The sequence below is a fragment of the Carlito syrichta genome, unplaced genomic scaffold (genome assembly GCF_000164805.1).
Source record: "Carlito syrichta isolate Samal-C Ts95f unplaced genomic scaffold, Tarsius_syrichta-2.0.1 Scaffold131632, whole genome shotgun sequence".
NCBI classification, from domain to species: Eukaryota; Metazoa; Chordata; class Mammalia; order Primates; family Tarsiidae; genus Carlito; species Carlito syrichta.
In genome coordinates, this window is record NW_007075728.1 from 70,758 (window position 1) to 90,121 (window position 19,364).

Genomic DNA, 19,364 nt, shown 5'->3' on the forward strand with positions numbered 1-19,364 from the left:
CACCTTGGCATCTGCCGTGCGCCCCCTCCCTCTTTCTAGTCGCCCCTCCACGCCTCTGGTGGCCAGACTCCACCTGCTCCCCACCCCAGCCCTCCTCATGCCAGGCCCTGTTTTACTCAGTCCCCGCGGTAAACACGCGCCCGCTTCCGTGCCCCCTTGGAAGCCCCTGCCCCCGCACCCCGCACCTCTCTGCTTTCCTTTTCTGCCCTCACTTCCCACTCCCTCTCTGTGTAGAACCGTCACGGGGAGTGACAGTTTTGTGTCTTCCTCTTGGCATCAGGCGTTTCTGGGGAGCAGGGCTTCAACAGATCTTTTGGGGGAATGCAGTCCAATCCATGACACATGCCTATGATTTCTCCTCAGTTGTGCATTCTGGAACCCTTGAAACATTCCTGTCTTTAATGTGGCAAAAATAATTCTTAGTGCTTAACCAACAAAAGTTTATTGAAACGTTTATGAACCCCGAAAAGGGCCTCCCTCCTCTATTCACCAGAGAGGAACCCCAGTTATCACTGAGTGAGGTGCTTTAACTCACACACCTAGGAGAGGATCACACTTTAAGACACAAAAGTAGCGCTACTTTTACTCTGCATAGCCCAAAAGTACTGGCTCCTCGGGCTCCATTATTCCATTCAGAAGCTCGTGCGTTCCATAAATATTTATTCAGTGCCTACTATATGCCAGATACTGTTCTGCAGGGGCTCCTAGGATGCTGTGATGAACAAAACAAAGTTTCTGCTCCTTGGAGTTTAAAGTCTAGCGGTGGAGGCAAGCATAATGGGGGAGGAGTAAGCGTGAGATAATTTGAGATGATGTCATGAATAAAATAAAATAGAACGTGTGAAAGTTTGGAGGACTGCTGTTGTAGATAGGTGATGGGTAAAGCTTTGACGAGATGGTATTTGGCTGAGTACTGAATTAGAATATGGAGAAAGAGAGACAGGCAAGGGGGAAGGCCCTGAAACTGTTTGGCATGTTGCAAGAATACAAACAGAAGACATGGCCAGGCTCGATGGCTCAGCCTGTAATTCCAGCACTTTGGGAGGCGGAGCGAGTAGATTGCCTAAGCCGGTGTGTTAGAGACCTGTCCGGGCAACTTGGTGAGACCTCATCTCTACAATAAATAAAAAATTAGCTGATTGTGGTAGCATGCGCCTATAGTTCCGGCTACTTGGAAGGCTGAAGCAGAAGGATTGCCTGCACCCAGCAGGTTGAGGCTGCAGTGGCCGGGAGTGTGCCACTGCACTCCAGTCTGGGCGACAGAGTGAGACTCCAACTCAAAAAATAAAAAACAGAAGACAAATGTTTGAGTGCCATTTTATCTGTAAAGTGGATGTGAAAGATTAGTATGGAAAGATTAAAATAATGTAGCACCAGCTACAGGATAAGTGTCCAATAAAGCCTATCCATTTATTATCATTTCTTTGTGCTGTGATAGTATGCTAAGGCAGAAAGAAGCCTCTGTGAAAATAAACACAGTGCCATCCTCTTCTGAGGCTGCCAAAGGAGTTGTCCAAAACTCTCTCTCAAAGAAGAGAGAAAGGATTTAGGGGAGGGATAGTAAGGGAAGTCTTGCTCAGGAAGCAAATCTGAGCTGGGTGAAGGGGTAAGGGAATTTTGGCAGGTAGACTGCCTTGTGCTTAGAAAGAAAAATGTGTGGCTAATACATATTCATTACTAAGCAAGAAAGAATGAAAACAAGTGAATTAAACATTCAATTCAGGTAGTTAGAAACAAAGACACCACAATAACCCAAGGAAAGCAGAGGGAGGTATTAAGCAAACAACCCAAATGAAAGGATGAGAAAAAAATTACTAACAAAAGAACGAAAAAGTCTGGGCAAGTACATGTTATGCAATACCAGAAAACCTGAAGGTGTGGAGAACGCTTTTAATCTCCAAAGCTGGGAGTATGTGTGGTTTCAGCTCCAAAAGTGATTTGAAAGAAAATCCTGGGGAAATTTAGAAAAAAATGTTCAGGAAACAAAAATAACTAAAGAATCATCCTGTCATTGCAAGGGAGAAAAGCTAGGTGTCACAGCCATGTTATCAGGCCTGCAAAACATCAACTAACTTTGGCTTTGTGAGAGCTTGTTAATTACAAATGGGTAAATAAATACCAATCTGGGAAATCTCCTGGCAACTGTGCCCAGTAGTCATTTCGCCATACACAGGCATTTGTATGGGTCTATTCACTGCTCAACTTACTCCAGTGGAAAGACACTGGTCTCAAATGAATACAAATTCTAATTTAAGATCCAAGTGCTTATACAAGTTAGTTTAACTGAAGTAAAGCCCAGATGAGCACTTTGCACACAGTAGGCAGTCAAGAATTGTTTGCTGGTTAAATATTAAGAACTACTGCTTTGCCATATTGAAGACTAGACTGCTTAAGAGCTCTAGAATGCACAACTGAGGGGAGAAATCATAGGCTTGTGTCAAGGGTTGGATGGTACTCCTCCAAAAGATTTGTTGAAGTTCCAATCCCCAGTACCTCAGAACATGGTCTTATTTAGAAATAGGGTCCTTGCAGATATAATCAGTTAAAATGAGGTCATACTGGCATACAGTCAGGCCTTAACCAATATGATGTGAGGGCACGAGGGGCAGGCTGGGAGGGAGAATGCCATGTGATGGTGGAGGCAGAGGTTACAGTCATATAGCTGTAACATCAAAGATTGCCAGCAATACCAGAAACCAAAAGAAAGGGAGGAAGCTGATTCTTCCCTAGAGCCCTTGAGAAAGCATAACCCTTGTGACACTTTGATTTTGAACTTGTAACCTCCAGAACTGCAAGAGAATAACTTTCTATTGTTTTAAGCACCCCTCCCCACCCAGCTTGTGGTAATTTGTTATGGTAGCGCTAGGAAACTAACACTGCATCTTTCCAGTAAATGTGCCTATGTGTTGGGTCACACTGTGTTAGGTAGATGAAAACAGAAGAATAGAAGTCTTCAGTGTTTGAGAAGCAGCATGACTAGGATTGTGTGGAGTAAAGAGAAGAAAAGTGCATCAGTTATTCAATACTATAAAAAACCACTCCAAATTTTAGTGGCTTAATACAGCAGAATTTATTATTTATCACAATTGCCTAGGTTCTCTTGCTGGTCTCCCTTGAGCCCACTCATGTGTCTAAAACTGGCATCTCAGCTGCAATGGCTGGAACAACGTGGGCAGCTGGACCTCTCTCCACATGGTCTTTCATCTGTGGCTTCTTCAAATCCTGGCGATCTCCGGATTCCCAGAGGACATGCATCAATATGCAAGTACTGTATTTCTCAAATCTCTTCTTGCCTCGCACTTTCTGATGTTCCATTGGCCAAAGCAAGTCACATGGCCAAACCCAGTAAGTGTGTGAGGGGGACTACACAAGGGCGTGGATTCTGGGAGGTATGATTCACTGGGAACTGTTATCTATTGTTGTGTGATAAACTACCCCCAAACACAGTAGCTTAAAATAATATTAATATCTCACAATTTCTGTGGGTCAGGAATCTGGGCACAGGTGCCTGTGGCTCAGGGTCTCACATAATGCTGCAGTCAAAGTATTGACTGGGCCTATGGTCATCTCAAGCCACAACTTGGGGAGTATTCACTTTTAAGTTCACTCATGTGGCTGTTGACAGGTCTCAGGTCCTCTGTGACAGTTGGCTTAGGACACCAGTTCCAATACTGGACAAAACAGATAAAGTCTTTGCTCTCATGGAACAAACATTCCAGTGGGGAGAGAAAAAAGGGGGTAAACACATAAATATATAAAATGTGAGGTATTTATTAGTGCCATGCAGAAAAATATAACAAGGAAGAAGGAGAGTAGGGTGAGGGTATTTTATTTTACTTTATACTTTACTTTTTCTTTACTTTACTTATTTTATTTGAGTTGGAGTCTTTTTTTTTTTTTTTTTTGAGTTGGAGTCTCACTCTGTCCCCCAGACTGGAGTGCAGTGGCCGCTCCCGGTGACTGCAGCCCCGACCTGCTGGGCTCCAGCGATCCTTCCGCCTCAGCCTTCTAAGTAGCTGGAACTATAGGCGCGCGCTACCACACCCGGCTAATTTTTTGATTTATTGTAGAGGATGAGGTCTCGCCAAGTTGCCCAGGCGGGTCTCGAACTCGCGGGCTCAGGCAATCCACTCACTCAGCCTCCCAAAGGCGTGGGATTACAGGCTGAGTCACCGAGCCCGGCTGGAGTCTCTTTTTACAATTTTTTTTATTTCTATTTTTTGAGTTGTAGTCTCACTCTGTTGCCCAGACTGGAGTGCAGTGGCACGCTCCTGGCCACCGCAGCCTCGACCTTCTGGGCTCTGGCGATTCTTCCGCCTCAGCCTTCCAAGTAGCCAGAACTACAGGCGCGCATTACCACGCCTGGCTAATTTTTGATTTATTGTAGAGATGATGTCTTGCCAAGTTGCCTGGGTGGTCTCGAACCTTCAGGCTCAGGCAATCCACTCACCTCGGCCTCCTAAAGTGCTGGGATTACAAACTGAGCCACCGAACCCGGCCACTATTTTATATAGGGTAAAAAGAAGAGTTTTCATATAGGTTCACAATTTGGGAGCAAGTCGTTTTGATATCTCGGGGAAGAATGTTCTTGAGAGAAAAAGTGCAAAGACCACAAGGGAAGAATGTGCTTGGATTTTCAAAGAATAGTAAAGAAGGCAGTATGCCTGAAGCAGAGAGAGCAAGAAGGAAAATGACAGAAAGTTAGTGAGTGTTAGATCTCATAGGGCCTAACATTTGAGGCAAATTGCATTTTCCAAAGATAGCCACAACACCAACTCCCAGTCTATGTGCTCTTCTTACATGTGACTTTGACTCTTCTCTGACCAAGAGGTAGGGTCCATGTTTTCTCCCCCTTTAAACTGAATAGGCTTGTGTGGCTATTTCGACCAACTGCATATGGTGGAAGTGATGCTACGTGACTTCCAGGGCCAGGTCATAACGGACAAGGCAGCTTCTGGTTTGCTCATTGAGACACTCATTCTGGAAGCCTGCAGCTGCTGCAGGAGATGATGATGACTTGGGCTTGCATGAATGTGATACAGGTGAGGTCAGCTAGTTGGATTCTAAATACATATAGTCATTTTCTGGAAAAAACATCAAATTTACAGAAAAGTTGCAAATATAGTACAAAGAATCTTTTCTTGTGGACCATTTGAGATGCACCATTACTCTGAAATAATTTATTGTGTTTTTCCTGCAATAATGACACTTTTTATAACCACAATACAACTTTTAGAATCAGAAAAATAACATTACTATGACTTAATCTCAGACCCCATCTGATTTTTCCCAAATGTTCCATTAATGTTCTTTATAACAAAAGTTATGAAACAGTACATTTAGTTGTGTGATTTTCAAAATTGCACATTGCATTTAGCTGTCTTTATTCTCTTTCAATCTAGAATAGTTCTTAGTCTTTCGTTGACTTTTATGACTTGTACACTCTTGAAGATTACAGGAAAGTTATTTTATAGGATACTCGCTCTTTGAGTTTGTCTGATATTTCCTCATGATTATTTTCAACTGGTATAACTTTGGTGGGGAATACCACAGAAGTGGTGGTGTGTTCTTGTGCAATCTGTCAGGTGGCATATGATTTTAATGTGTTATATTATTTATGCTGTTAACTCTGATAATCTGGTTAAGGTGGTATCTGCCAGGTTTCTCCACTGTAAAGCTACTATTTTGGGGTTTTTTTTTTTTGAGACATGGTCTCCATCTGTTGCCTAGGCTGGAGTGCGATGACACAATCACAGCATACTGCAGCCCCAGCCTCCTGGGCTCAGGTGATCATCCCACTTCAGCCTCCTGAGTAGCTGGGACTACAGATGTGCACCACCATGCCTGGCTAATTTTTTGATTTTCTGTAGAAACGAGGTCTTGCTATGTTGCCAAGGTTGGTTTCAAACTCCCGGGCTCAAGCAATCCTCCTGCCTTGGTCTCCCAAAGTGCTGGGATTACAGGTGTGAGCCACTGTGCCTGGCAAGTTACTTTTTTCCATTTGTAATTAATCAATGTTGTGTGAAAGTTGAGACTTTGTAAATACATCATCCTTTGTCAAACTTTTAATTCATTCATTTACTTTATCTTTATTTATATGGTATCCTATTAAGTGGATGATACTCCATTTTCATTATTTATGTTGATGCTTAAATCATTTCAGATTTGTCCAGTGGAATCCCCTTCGTGCTAGCATCTGTGTCCTTTGATATGTTCACATTATTCTTGGTGCACTTTTTTTCTTTCTGGCATAAGAAGACGACCCAGGCTCATCTTGCATTTCCTAGACCCAGCAACACATTGAAATGGATGAGATCAGCCATTTTCCCAAGGATCCCTGGATCCCTTTTGTGGAAAACAGAATCTAAAAACTCAGGTCTGTGCACTGAGTAGGCTCATTGCTATTACTATGTCACTGCCTTGAGGTCTTCTCAGAGGACAGAGTTAAGGAATATGTAAATACATTTTCATTTACACACGTGTACATGTATATTCATTCATTTATATATATTCATTTACACATGTGTGTATATTCATTTACACACATATGTACATCTATATTTACTTCTTTATCTTTATATTAATGAAAACCATAAGTTCACACTGGTACCTTCAATTCTGATCTAATACTCCAGGTATTTTTTATTTATTTTTATTCTTTTTCCCTTCCAGTCTTCTTTTCTGATCTCTTAACCTCACTACAATTCTGGTCATGGCTTCTCATCACATTCTGAACCCTACTTTTCTTTTATTCTCACCCACGTAACAGACAATAACACATTGCTTCTAGATTTTGAGTTAGTGTCTCTGACAGAAAAACACTGACTCTCATGTCCTCCATGTATTCACTAATATGGTCATTCACCCTGTGTATAACGAACTTTCCATTACTACTGCCTACCCTTTCTCCATGCAGATGTCCTCTTTACCGCACTTGGGCTCCAGATCTTCATTCTGGACCATTCTCTCCCCAACATGTGATGTGAACAGTCTTCTCGTCTTGCTTGGGCTTTGGCACTCTATGCTAATGACATCCTTCTCGCCAGTTTTGGGCTCTGACATCACATGCCAGCCTGCTTACCCCTGTGAACACCTTACTCACCCTGCACAGGCTTCAAAATCCTGTGCCACACTGAACTGCCCTCTTCATGAGGCCATCCTCCCTATCCCACTCAGGCTCTGACACTTATGTTGGGCAGCCCTCCTACTCAAAAGCCTTCTTCCTAAATATATTTCGAATGTAGACCCAATAGGAGTCCCTGATGAATAAGATGGATTCGAGTGAAAAAAAGAGTTTCCCCCTGAGCTACTGAAAGAATAGAAGTGTCATTAACTGAGATTGGGAAGACTGCAAGAGAAACAGGTTTGGGTGAAAATATTAGAGATGTCTGGGTGTAAATTAAGTTTGAGATGTCTTTCGGATATCCAGAGGGAGATAATAAGGAATCAGGTAGATGAATAAATTTTGACTACATGGTAGAGGTTCAGATTGGAGATACAAATTAGGGAGTTGCCAGTATATTTAGATGTATAAGATAGTATTTAGGAGTGAGTTTAGATAGAGAGGAAAGGAGGTTTGAAATATGAGTTCTGGGGGTCTGCAACATTTAAAATTTGGAAGATGAGGAAGAAACATTGAAGGAGTCAGAGAGAGAGAGAGAGAGAGAGAGACACCCCAGTAAGTTAGGAAGAAAATCAAGTGAGTGTGGTTCTATGAAAGTCACCTGAAGAATGTGTTTTAAGAAGAACGTGGGTCCGGCTCAGTGGCTCTGCCTGTAATCCCAGCATTTTGGGAGGCCGAGGCGAGTGGATTGCCTGAGCCCACGGGTTTGAGACTCGCCTGGGCAACTTGGCAAGACCTCGTCTCTACAATAAATCAAAAACTAGCCAGGCATGGTAGCGCGCACCTGTAGTTCCAGCTACTTGGAAGGCTGAGGCGGAAGGATCGCCGGAGCCCAGCAGGTCGAGGCTGCGGAGGCCATGAGCGTGCCACTACACTCCAGTCTAGGCAACAGAGTGAGACTCCAACTCAAAAAAAAAAAGAAGAATGTGATTAAATGAGTCAAATTCTGCTGATAGGTAGGATGAAGAACTGATTGAAAATGATTTATAACAGTTAAAAACCCATATGAAATAAATTTATTTCATTTATAATTTATGGATGAAAAATATGAAGATAGTTTTCCCCCAAATCCCATAGCTAGTCAGCAACTGAATTACTGACTTCAAACAGTACTGGATGAAATATATAAAATGCTTTCTCTGAAGAGAAATTAATGGGAATAGAATTCAAATTGTTCAGAACAAGGAAATTAGGGAAAAAAGAAAGATAAGGTCTAAATAAAATAAGGGAACAGAACAAAAGAGACAGAACTCAGAAACTAGAAAAGGTCATTTTTTTTTAACAGTTCTCAAAAGCAACAGAAGAGGGAACCTTAGAGTCAAGATAATTTTATCACAATGTTTATTTGGAAGGACGAATAAGTAAAAATATCTGGGAAAGCAGTATGCAGATGAGTGAATTGAAAAAAAAAAAAGAATAGAAGAATGAGGATGGGTTAGCCCTACTGTTTATTAAAACATTATAAAGCCTGTATAAGAAGAAGATAGTACTGGCCTACGTCTTAGTCCATCTGTGCTGCTATAACAATATCTGAGACTGGGTAACTTATAATGAAAAGATATGTATTGGCTTACAGTTCTGAAGCTTGGGAAGTCCAAGATCAAAGTGCTACACATGGTGGCTCACACCTATAATCCTAGCACGTTTGGAGGCTGCAATGGGAGGATTGAGCAAGCCCAGGAGTTAGAGGCTGGCCAGGACCATATAGTGAGACCTTATCTGTACAAAAAAGCAAAGCAAAACAAAGCATAAAAAACAAACTATAGCACAGTCATATCTGTTTTCCCACTATAAGATGAATTCCAGTGAATTAAAGACTTAACATTTTTAAAAAGAAATGAATGATATAAATACTAGAAGAAAGTATGATAAATACTCTATAATCAGGAAATTGGGAAAACTTTCACTCAAAATCCAGATGTCAAAGGAAAAGACCAAAATTCGGACTTATACAAAACAACAACAAAATTTTTGCACAGTAAAGCACATCATAAGCAAAATAAAAAGAAAAGTGACAAACTGAGAATATTATTTCCAATTTATGTCATAGACAAGGGTTAATATCCAATGGTATACTCTGGGGTTGGGGGCTGTTACAGCATTTGCCAATTTCCGTAGTGTAAATACTCCCACCATAGCCAATGTTAACTTGCCAAGGCAACATCAGCTGTACTAATGTCATATCAAGTGTATTGTAAAATTCCTGAAAATTTAACAATCAGCACTCGTAAGCTGGCACTAGCCAGCTCTAGCACACCACTGCATATATCGCTACTATATATATGCAGGACTTCTAAAGATGGTGAAGAAGAGGAAAATGACCCATGGAAAACAGGCAAGAAATACAAACAGTTCACACACACACACAAATGAAAATAAATGACCCATACATATATAAAAAGATGTTGAATCATATTCATAACAAAGTAAGTGCAAATTAAGACTGCATTGAGATACTCTTTCTCAACTATCAAAATCTAAGAGTTTAGCAATGTAATGTGTTTACAAGGCAGTGAGGAAAGAGGAGCACATCTTTTGCGCGAAATGCAAAAGTGGTATAATCCATGGGGTGGGTATCGGCCTAAAGAAAGAAACTGAGGCAAAATTAATATAAGTAGAGAGTTTACTTAAGCCACACTGGAGGACTGCGACACAAATTCAAGTTGCCCTGAATACACTCACTAAGCTGCAGTTACAATTGAATTTTTAGAGGAAAAAAAGAAATGTCATCCTTAAGTTGAACATAAGCTATTGATTTACTATATATTGTTCCTTAACCACAAATCCCCTGAACATAAAAATAATGGGTGAGAGTCGCAGAGTGCAACTTGTGATAGTATTTTAGGTAATTTATCAGCTAGTCTGGAAACTACAGAGAAGGAAAGAAGGAACAAAATGCCTTTAAACAATGGCCCCAAGGCATGGGGTGTGGGGTGAGGGGCTGAGGAGAAGCCAGACTGAGACTCTCTTGTCTCTTTGAACCAGATACATTTTGCATACCTCACCTTCTTCAGAGGGCTCTGAGCTATTTTTCTTTTTTTTTAAAGAAAACTTGGCAATATCTAGCAAAATTTTATATACATTTATCTATTAACCCATCTATCTCAAAAATAAAAAAAGATATAACATAAGGTTATTCAATGAACACTACTTTTAATAGCAAGAGACCAGAAACATCCCTAAAGTCCATTCAACACTGAATGGTTGAATAAACTAAGATCCATTCACATAGTGAAATACTACACATGTGTAAAACCCATGAGAAGTATTTCTATGGCATGATTGCCATTAAAAAATGTTCGATGGCAAAAAACAAAGGTAATACACTACCATTTAACTAAAAGTGGAAGAGGATATTATTAATGGAAAAAAACAGATTCTATAAAATATTTTAAGGAAGTTATTTTGAGCCTATATGAGTGGCCACAGCTCAGGGAACATAGTCTCAAGAAGTCCTGCGAAAATGCGCTGAGGGAATTGGAATAGTTTTTTTTGTTTGTTTTGTTTGGGGTTTTTTTGAGTGGGGGTCTCACTCTGTCTCCCAGTCTGGAGTGCAGTAACATGATCATGGCTCACTGCAGCCTTAGCCTCCCGGTCTCGGGTGATCCTTCTGCCTCAGCATCCTGATTAGTAGGGACTACAGGTGTGCCCCACCACACCAGGCCAATTTTTTAATTTTTTTGTAGAGATGAGGTCTTGCTATGTTGTCTAGGCTGGTCTCAGACTCCTGGGTTCAAACTGTCTTCCTGCTTTGGCCTTCCAAAGTGCTGGGATTACAAGCATGAACCACCACGCCTGGCCTACAGTTTGATTTTATAGATTTTAGGGAAGTAGGAGTTAACAGGCAAAGGTATAAATCAATACATGGAAGGTATACATTGGTCTGTCCTGAAAAGGCAGAATATCTTGAAGTGAAGGCTTATGGGTTACAGGTTAGAGATCATTTAATTTGCAATTGGTTAAAGGAGTAAAACTTTGTATATGAATTTGGAGTCAGCAAAAAGAAATGATTCAGGGTAATCTGTTAACCAATACAGTGGGTCAGAGTGACCTGTTGGGGTGTGTGACTGAACCCTTGTCTGGCATGGCCTTTGGGTCCTGTTTGTAATTTGGCGTCCTATTATCACAAAGAGTCTGTTTTGTCAGTCTTATGATCTTTATTTTAACATTAATGCTGGTTACTTGTGCCTAAACTCCAAAAAAAAAGGGCTATAATGAGGGTGTCCAACCTCCCTTCCCCGTAATGGCTGAGAACTCAGTTTTTAAGGTTTCTCTGGGATCTCCTTGGCCAAGAGGAGGTCCATTCGGTAGACAGAAGGTTTAGGATTTCATTTTTAGTTTACAATATGAATATCTATTTATATTTATATTTTTTAAAATAGAAGGATGAAATGAAAGTAAACAGACACAAAGACACTGATTGCTTCCAGGGAAAGGAGGGAATGGGGATGAGGCACAGGGGTGGGAACCAGATGTCTCTGACTACATTTGGCTTGTAGATTTGACTTTATTAAATTATGCAACAAGATTTCATTTTTAAGAAGGGTTTAAAAAGCAACTCCTGGCTGGGTGCGGTGGCTCACATCTGTAATCCCAGCACTTTGGATGGCGGAGGCAAGAGGATCGCCTGAACCCATGGGTCCAAGACCAGCCTGGGCATCATGACAAGACCTTATCTCTATAATAAATCAAGAAATTAGCTGGGCATTGCTGGTGCACGCCTGTAGTTTCTGCTACTTAGAAGGCTGAGGCAGAAGGCTCCCTGAGCTCAGCAGGTCAAGGCCGCAGTAGCTGTGAGTATGCCACTGCACTCCAACTTGAGCGACAGAGTAAGACTCAGACTTAAAGAAAAAAAAAAACAAAACAATAAAGTGAAAAGCAACCCCTAAAAATCAAAGGGAAAATGAACCTGGATGTGTGATGACCTGATTCTATTTTTATCAATTGCTACTGCTCTTTGATTAGCTTATGGAAATGAGAGAACAGGTAGTGTTAGAACAGGTAGTGTCTTCCTTTGGGCCTGAGGTAATCCATAATCTGAAGTTTTCTCCTGGAATTTTTTGTACATCTCATGTATCTGTCTACCTTTGGCATTTCTGACAAACAACAAATACCATAAACTTGGCAATGGACCATACTTTCTTGCCTGTTTTCTCCTAGCATGAGTCACTGTTTATCCTTTAAGACATAGCAGCCTCCACCATCACACTGACTCCACACCAGAAATGAGACTTCATGTTACTCTAGTAATGATGCCCCTTCAATGATGCAGCTATGGTTCACCTGGGCATTTCTGTCCCAGGGCCCAGGTATAAGGTAATTATATACTACCACAGCTTAATCCTCCTTCTTGAAATTCAAGTGTTTCCTGGATCCTGTTTGCAGTTACACACAGCTGAGTCTGACTTTCACAAGCTGAGTGGCCTTGAGCAAAATAATTAACCTTTCTTAGCTTCAGGAGGCTGCACTGATGAAACAAGGGAAAGGTAATACCTACCTTATGGGGTTGTTGTGAGATTTATTTAAGACTATGGACATGTCAAAGGACAAAATTACAACAAATGTAACGATCTTGGTTGAATTTATCTGTGATTCTACACCTGGGCAACATTCCATTTCACAAAATAGAATAAGTGTTCTGAGGAGCTGAGCACAGGGGGCTGTTTTATAGACAGGAGAAGGCTAAAGAAAGCAGAGATAAAGAACAAAGTTTATGTTGGTCGTTTTATTTTATTTTATTTTTTTTTAGTTGGAGTCTCACTCTGTCGCCCAGACTGGAGTGCAGTGGCAGCTCCCAGCCACTGCAGCCTCAACCTGCTGGGCTCCAGCGATCCTTCCGCCTCAGCCTTCCAAGTAGCTGGAACTACAGGTGCACGCTACCACACCCGTCTAATTTTTTGATTTATTGTAGAGATGAGGACTCGCCAAGTTGCCCTGGCGGGTCTTGAACCCGCGGGCTCTAGCAATCCACTCACCTCAGCCTCCCAAAACGTGGGATTACAGGCTGAGCCACCGAGCCCGGCTGTGTTGGTTGCTTTAAAGCTGAATTTCTCAGAAGATGGAGACAGAGAGACAGAATAATAGAAAAATAACCAATCAGTTAACATCAGGTTACTGTAGGCTACTTCTTTTGTGTAAGATTAAGGAAGCGGTAACTTCATTATCCTACAGATTAAAGATTTAAACAGCCTGCTTGGAAAATTGGCAGTTATATCTTTCTCTTGATTTCTCAGAAAGTCAGATGACTTCGTTTGGGTTTGGTAATGTAGTTGTGGAATTTTAGCACAGGTGACTCTGTTTTGGTTTTTAGTCTGGTCTGTTGGGGCCTAGAACATAAACTTGGTCCAAAACAAAGGCCTCCTATAATTTTAATTTAACATAAAAAATGCCAGGCACACACTGGGTACTCCCTCTCTTTCCTTTGCTTTCCTTCTCTTTCCTTCTCGCCTTTCTTTCCACCTTTTTTTTCATTCAATGTAATAATAAGTGCTACATTTCATTCAATGTAGTAATAAGGAAAAAAAAAGCAAAGGAAAATGTAAATCTGTAGGTGATTTTTAAAAATATTTAAATCTACATTTAGTCAATATTTGCAACTTCTACCTCATCAAATATTCCTTGACAACAGAATTGTAACTGTAACAAGTCTGTTGCCCCATGTACATGGCAAGTCAATACCCTGAGACACTGAATTGCAGCAGAAGAGGTTTAATTGTAGGACCACGCCAAGAAAGGAGACAGGAGTTAATCTCAAATTTTTCTTGCTAAGGTATTTGAGGCTAGAGTTTTGCAGTGGGCTGAAGGAATTGTGGAGATTATGGTCGAAGAGTGCAGGGTGAAGTTACTGGACAAGGAGATGAGGAAACTGTGTTCTCATGCTGATTAGATTCCTCCACGAGAGTCTTTAAAATGACTGGGATCACCTGTTCCAATTAAATTCAGGATCTGCTAAAGCAATTCATACACAAAGGTCTTATTCCAATGCCATAAATTCTATCTATAGGAACAATCGGAATGCAAGTGGTCGGTATCTAGTGTTACGTGACTTTCGGTTTCAAGTAAGTGGGGCAAGGTGCAGCTTGATTAATGCTTAATTAGAATTATATTTCTGTCCAGAATTCTTGTTAACCCTGTGAGGATGGCTTCATAATGAAGTAGCAAAGAAATGAAACGCAAATTAGAAGAGCTGGGTCCTAGCCCTGTTTCAATCGCTAATTAGATCTGTAGAACCAGGCAAGCACTTGTCTCCACAGTACAATGAAGATCATACCTGTGTCAGAAAGGGCAGTGAGGTTGGCTTGCTTTATCACTATGTAAATGTAAGACCCTGTCTGTAAATAATCTCTTCAGGCAAATTATGTTATTTGACATTGAAATTCTCCTTCTCTTTACCCCACTTCCTCTATCTTTGGCTAAAGGTCTTAAAGATTATTATTAAAAGGCAAGTATGTTAGCGTTAAGATATTAACACTCGGCCGGGCTTGGTGGCTCAGCCTGTAGTCCTGCGCCTTTGGGAGGCTGAGGTGAGTGGATTGCCTGAGCCCGCGGGTTCGAGACCTGCCTGGGCAGCGAGACCTCATCTCTACAATCAATCATAAAAAACAGCCGGGCGCGGTGGCGCATGCCTGTAATTCTGGCTACTTGGAAGGCTGAGGTGGAAGGATTGCCGGAGACCAGCAGGTTGAGGCTGCGGTGGCCGGGAGCGGCCACTGCACTCCAGTCTGGACGACAGAGTAACACTCCAACTCAAAAAAAAAAAAAAAAAAAAGATATTAACACTTAGCAATCACTTTTTAAAAGTTAATTATGATGCCTTGGGGGAACAGGCAGGTTGGGATTTGGGTGGGATGGGAAGGGCATTCAGAATAATCTGGTTTTTGGCTCATGATGCTCTTTATTATTTACGTATGTATGCATGTATATATGTATGTATGTATGTATGTATGTATTTCAGGTAAGGGTCTTGCTCTGTCACCCAGGCTGGAATACAGTGGCATACGCATGTCTCACTGTAGCCTCAATCTCCTGGGCCAAGGAGATCCTTTCACCTCATCTTCCTGTGTACTTGGAACTAACAGGCATGTGCCCCAATGCCTGCCTGGCTAAGTTTTTTATTTTTTGTAGAGATGGGGTCTTGCTATATTGCCCAGACTGAACTCAAACTTCTCGTCTCAAGCAATCCTCCTGCTTCGTCCTCCCAAAATACTGGGATTATAGGCATGAGCCACAGTGTACCACCTCATGATGCTCTAAAATAAACACCAGTGACAGAAAGTGGATTGGAGGGACCCTCCATTTAAACTCTGCTCTCTTTGCAGTTTTGCCTTGAGTTTATAATTCTCTTGTCCTGAGAATGACAGCAAATTTGTTGGCAAGCAGGTAGAAAATCATTCTTAGCAAGTGTGGAGGAAAAAAAAAAGAAGAGAAGCCTTATCTGAGGAATATAAGCCTCTTTAAATCATCAGGCCCAGAGAGGCATTTAAAGTGTAACAGAAGGCTGTGGGTGGTGGCTCACTCCTGTAATCCCAGCACTTTGGGTGACAAGAGTTTGAGACAAGTTATGGGGTAACATAGATGTTCCCTGCCTCTAAAAAAAAAAAAAAAGCTGCATGTGGTGGTGCATACCTGTAGACCCAGCTACTCGGGAGGTTGAGAAGGGAGGATCCCTTCAACCCAGGAGTTCGAGGTTGTGGTGAGGCTATGGTGAGAAATGATTGTGCCACTGTACTCCAGCCTGGGTGACAAAACAAGACTCTGTTCTAAAAAACAAAACAAATAAACAAAAAGTTACAGTAGTCATATTTCACTCCCACTTGAGCTAAATAACTGCTCTTGAAGCCACTTGCTACAAGGGCTGTAGACTGACTCCAAGTAGCCAATAAAATGTCATAATGTATAGCCATCACTAATCCATGTTGCTAACAAAAAGATACCAACCTCTGTAAAATATTTTAAATAGTTTATTCTTGAGCCAAACTTGAGGACTTAAGCCCGGGTATATCCTGAGAATGTGTGCCCACTGTAGCCAACTGGTGGCTTGGTTATATACATTTTAGGAGGGCAGAAAGTTACAAGAAACCATAAATCCATACATGTGAGAGTTTCATTGGTTTAGAGCAGGAAGGAGGGACATTTCCAAATGGGGGGCTTGTAGGTCATAGGTGGGTTCAAAGATTTCTTGACTGACTGAGACAAAGGGCAGAAAGGCTCTAGGTTTGTTGATATGTAGATGAAGTTAAGATGTGTTGCTGAGTTCTTATCAGGTGTGACTCCCCAAGCCTCTTAGTTAGATTTGGATAAAAGGAAAAATTCAGATTTCATCCTCAGTTCCTCCTTTTGGCCAAACAACATTCCTTAGAATGCATGTATGAGTCAATAAACAGTAGGAGGTCCCACATCGCTAAGAAGGCTTATTCTTAGGGTTGTCAGTTCCATTTACCAGGAGGGGTCCCACAGAGCTGGGAGGCATAGTCCTAGAATTGTCTATTTGGTGACAATAGTTCCCACATCAGTGATGTGAGATTATAGGGGAGGGCTATGGTTTGGCCTGATTTTATAGCCAATTGTTTAAGGGTAAAAGGGAGTCAGGCCTAGAGTTCAGTCTGAAAAAAACATCCTGGATCAGATCTATATTACAAGTTATCACAATCTGGGCCCTTAATATTGTCCTTTTCCTCTGGCATAGCATTAACAAAAGACACGTAATAATAACATAGTGACAAGTGTAAAAATGAGAATTATTTCAGAGTCCATGAGGACTGTCCTGGCCCGGTGTTCCTGGAGGATGCCTGCCTTGGTTGTTGTTCTGGAGAATGGCTAGTCCTTAGATGTTTTCTTAAATGAGAGGCAAGTGTCAGTGGATTCGCTCAAAGTCCAGATGTGATCAGAAATGTGAGTCAGGCTCTCGCTTTAGTGAGGTGTGACTCCAACTCAACTCCCTTTAATTTTGCAGCATTAAGAGTGAGTTAAAAGTTCCTCATAAGGCCCTGTAATTGGCTATACCTTGCTTCTTGAAAGGTATTAAAGCAAGATAATATTTGTAAATGGCAAAAGTCTTAAGACAGCTATTGTCAAAAACACAATTGATAAGAAAATTTGGTTAGTCTGTGACATATAAAAACATAATCATTATTATAATTGATAATGTCCACCCAAACATATCAGAATTATAGGAATGTTATACAGTTTGAAACACATAACTTAAAGTTAAGCATCCCTTTATATTTGGCAATCTTCCTGTATGATGCTAACATCAAAAAAGCTGAACATGTCTCTCTGGGGTTAAGGAAACAATATTTTTTAAAAACTTAAGAAGGGTCGGGCTCGGTGGCTCAGCCTGTAATCCCGTGCCTTTGGGAGGCTGAGGTGAGTGGATTGCCTGAGCCCGCGGGTTCGAGACCCACCTGGGCAGCGAGACCTCATCTCTACAATAAATAAAAAATCAGCCGGGCGTGGTAGCGCATGCCTGTAATTCCGGCTACTTGGAAGGCTGAGGCGGAAGGATCACCAGAGCCCAGCAGGTTGAGGCTGCGGTGCCCGGGAGCGGCCACTGCACTCCAGTCTGGGCGACAGAGTGAGACTCCAACTCACAAAACAAAACAAAACTTAAGAAGGTCAGAAAGACTAAATTTAGACCTTAAATTTTGATTTTGGAAAGTTTGTTAAATAGTAAAGGATTTAAAAGCATAATATCATAACACAGGATTACAAGTAATTGTAAAATAGTCATTCATTTAGCCAAAATGATAATTCAAAGATTTTTTATTTTTTTTTATTTTAACGATGTGGGGGCACAATTCAGGATTAGATATACAAGTGGTTATCATATAGGTAAAGTTTGGGCCTATCTTTGGTCTGGTCCGCACTTCGCCTGGTTTGAGATCAGGTACCCTTATTGATATTGTGTCTCCCTTCCACCCCCCCCGGAAATATACCACTATTGCCAATCCCGTTCTTACAGTTCAGGGTCTGCTTATGACTGAGAACTCTTGGTACTCAGTTATTTGATTCTGTGATAGATCACTGAGTATTGTAGATTCTAAATTGATCCCAAGTTACTGTGAAGACCATATGTTTGTCTCTTTATGGTTGTGTAATATTCCACTGTGTATGCGTACCACTTTTTTTTTTTTTTTTGTCCAGCCCAGTTTTGATGGGCAGCACAGTTGGTTCCATGTTTTTGCTATTGTGAATAGTGCGGCAATCAACATGTGTGTACAGGTATTTTTTTGTAGAAAGATTTGAGTTCCTCCAGGTATATTCCTAGGGGGATTGCACGGTCATATGGAAGGTCAATGTCTAGTTCTTTTAGAAATCACCACACTGTTTTCCACAGAGGCTGAACTAGTTTGCATTCCCATCAGCAGTGCAGAAGCATTCTGTTTTCTCCGCATCCTGGCCAGCATCTGTTGTTGTTTGTTTTATTAATGACGACCATTCTTACTGTGGTTAGGTGATACCTAAATGTGGTTTTGGTTTGCATTTCTCTGATGTTTAGTGAGGCTGAACACTTTTTCATGTGTCTATTGGCTGCCCATATATCTTCTTTTGAGAAGTGTCTATTCATGTCTTTTGCCCACTTTTTTTTTTTTTGAATTGGAGTCTCACTCCGTTGCCCAGGCTGGAGTGCAGTGACATGCTCATGGCCACCCCAGTGTTGACCCGCTGTGGCAGAATGTGGCAAATGCTCAAATATATTTCTTGTATGATTGAGTGAATGAATGCAGAAACACATGAGTAACTGCTTTTGGGTCAGCAGTTGGCCCCATGGCAATCACCTGGGATGACAAATTGTCTCCTGCTAACCCTGTGGCAGAGAGGGGGCTGGTAGCAGTTAAAGGTATTTCCTTTTGAAAGTCAAGTGGCAGCCGGGCTCGGTGACTTAGCCTGTAATCCCGCGCCTTGGGAGGCTGAGGTGAGTGGATCACCTGAGCCCGCGGGTTCAACACCTGCCTTGGCAACTTGGCAAGACCTCATCTCTACAATAAATCAAAAAATTAGCCAGGCGTGGTAGTGCTCTCCTGTGTTCCGGCTACTTGGAAGGCTGAGGCGGAAGGATCGCTGGAGCCCAGCAGGTTGAGGCTGCGGTGGCTGGGAGCGGCCACTGCACTCAAGTCTGGGCAACAGAGTGAGACTCCCACTCAAAAAAAAAAAAAAAAAGTCAAGTGGCAAGCTTTAAAGACCCACCAGGCCGGTTTAGTTTAAAAAGGGCCAAATGGCTAGAGACTGACGGCTCTCATGG